At 77.6% G+C, this 2,500-nt stretch overlaps 1 non-coding gene across 1 annotated transcript; it reads left to right on the forward strand.

Moving 5' to 3' along the window:
- The first annotated feature begins 1,774 nt into the window (after positions 1 to 1,774).
- Positions 1,775 to 1,927, forward strand: LOC138065271 (5.8S ribosomal RNA). The gene has a single exon (XR_011138340.1). It is a non-coding gene; the product is annotated as a 5.8S ribosomal RNA (ribosomal RNA).
- The last annotated feature ends 573 nt before the right edge of the window (positions 1,928 to 2,500 follow it).

Raw genomic sequence — 2,500 nt, forward strand, 5'->3', positions numbered from 1 at the left:
GCGCCGGGTTACTGAGGGAAACCCCGGGCCCCGGGAGGAGGACGAGGTCGTGGCGGTGGGTGTCGGGCGCACCCCGCGGGTGGACGCTCCGCCGAGGGGCGCTGGAGCCGGCTGGCGGGTGCCGGGTTCCCCTCCGCGCCCCGCCTCGTCGCTGCCGCTGAGGCTGCCGCCGTCGCCGCGAGGCGGCGGTGGCCCGGCGGCGGGCGGCGGCGGGGGAGGCACCCCCGCGGGGATTTCAGGTCGTTTCCCTCACCCCAGGGCCAGGTACCTAGCGTCCGCGCTTCTCCTGCCTCCCCTCGGTGACCCACCCGTGTGGTCCCGTGTGCCAGCGTGCTCCTCCCGGGCGCTGCGCTGCGCGTGCCGCACCGGCCGTGCCCTGCCGGCCTTCCACGCTTCCTCCTCCCCTCCCTTCCCCCCCCCCCCACACCGCTCCAGCCGCCCCACGCCGTGCCGTGTGGGGGCCGCGCTGCGAGTCGGCCGGGCCGGGGGCGGCGGGGGGCGGCGGGGGGGGGGGGCGCGCTGGGAGGAAGGAGGAGGGCCTCCGGCCACCGCGGCCGCCGGTAGCGGCCCCCCCGGGTAGGGATGGCCATGGGCCCCGGGCTCCGGGCCCGAGGGTTCTCGGTCGGAGAGCCGGGCGGGGGTTTAAAGACTCGGGCGGCCCGATGCGACCCGGGGGGCAGCCGGGCGTGCTGCCGGAGGGGCCGGGGGGTCGGCGCGCGCGGGCGCCGCACCCCCCCATGCCCGCCGGCGCGGCCCGTGCATGCCCCGCGGGCAGCCGGGACGGAGAGGGGTACCCTGCCCCCTCTCTCCGCGGTCTGGTCTCGGCGGAGAGACGCCGCGCGGTCGGCTTGCGCCGGCCTGCCTCGAACGCGCGACCCCGGCGCGAGCGCGTGCTCGCCGCCGGGACGGCGAGCCCCCACCGCGGGTGGTGCGGACGCCGAGCCCCAGCGCATCCCTTCTCCTCCCTGGCCGGTGCTCTCAGTCTCCCGCCGTGGCCGTCGGCGGCACCCTTCCTTCCCTCCCCCCCCGCCCTGCCCCGGCACTCCGCCATCCGGCGCGCCTGCCTCGCTCTGCCCGACCCGGCTTCGCTGGGCGGCAGGCGGGCGGCGGGCGGGCGGGCGGGGGCGGCCCCTCCCGGTCTCCGCGTGGAGGCGGGGAGAGCGGGCGCCGTTCCCCGTCCGTCCCGCCTCGCCCGTCTGCCTGCCGCCAGGCGTCTGCCCGCGGAAGGGACGGGCGAGTGCGTGGCGTCGCTCGGGAGGCTGCGTGTGTGCAGGCGGGTGTTGGGTGCCGTCTCCGGGGCGGCGGAGCTGGAGGCCGGTGAGGCGAGCGAAGGAGCTCGGAAGCGTGCGGCTGGCGGGTCGCGGGCGCGCGGGCAGCGGGTGGCGCCGCTCCCAGCGGCGGCCGGGCTCCGACGCCGGGGCTCCGCGGGGACCCACACCCCGGTCCCTGAGGCAGGTGGCGCGGCTGGCGCGCCGCTCCCTGCTGGGCCAGGCCGAGCCGGGCGCCTGGGCCGGACTCGAAGCGAGAAAGGGGTTGTCCCAGGTCGGGAGCGAGGGCTCCCCGCCCCTCTCGTTCGGGTCTGTTCTCCCCCCCCCCCCCCTTTTTTTTTCCCTCTGTGCTTGTACGGTCAGTGAGGCGTGCCCTCTCTCTCCGCTGTCCCTTGCTCAGCAGCCGGCGTCGGCGTGAGGAGGGAGGCAGAGCGGATGGGGGCCCTCAGGGGGCTGCGAAAGCTGCCCGGTCCCCCCGCGCGCGCGGTGGGGACCGAAACCGAGACAACTCTTAGCGGTGGATCACTCGGCTCGTGCGTCGATGAAGAACGCAGCTAGCTGCGAGAATTAATGTGAATTGCAGGACACATTGATCATCGACACTTCGAACGCACTTGCGGCCCCGGGTTCCTCCCGGGGCTACGCCTGTCTGAGCGTCGCTTGACGGTCAATCGTCACCCCCATTGCCGCGTTGGCGCAGCGGTGTGCCGCCCCTCGGGGGGGGGCCGGGGGGGGCGGCGGCGGCGGCGAGTCGGTGGGGGGGCGGCGGCGGCGGTGAGTCGGCGGCGGCGGCGGAGCCGGGACCACCGGTGCGTGCACCGGTGGCCCCGGTCTTCCGGCTGGCCTGCCTGCCCGGCTCCGGCCGACCGTCCGCCTCCACCGTCCGCGGCCGGCGTGCCTTGCCCTGCCCTCCCTCCCCTCCGAGCCCGGTGGCCACCGCTGCCCTGCGCGGTGTGTGCGGTGTGGCGCGGCTGGGGCGCCTCGCAGGCCCGCGCCGCCGGGGAGAGGGGGTGCCTCTCCTCCCCGTGTGGGCCCGGGCCTTCGTCCCCCTAAGTGCAGACTCGGGAAACCCCCGCTCCCGGAGCGCCCGCTGTGCGGAGTTCGTCCCGCCGGGCCCCCAGGTTCGGTCGGTCGCGGTGGCCCGGCACCTGCCGCCGCCGCCCGCCGCCACCGCCAGTGCCCGCCGTACGACGGCTCTCCTCCACCACTCTCCCGGTGGTGCGCTGGTCCCC

The sequence above is a fragment of the Struthio camelus genome, unplaced genomic scaffold (genome assembly GCF_040807025.1).
Source record: "Struthio camelus isolate bStrCam1 unplaced genomic scaffold, bStrCam1.hap1 HAP1_SCAFFOLD_92, whole genome shotgun sequence".
In the NCBI taxonomy this organism is placed as follows: domain Eukaryota; kingdom Metazoa; phylum Chordata; class Aves; order Struthioniformes; family Struthionidae; genus Struthio; species Struthio camelus.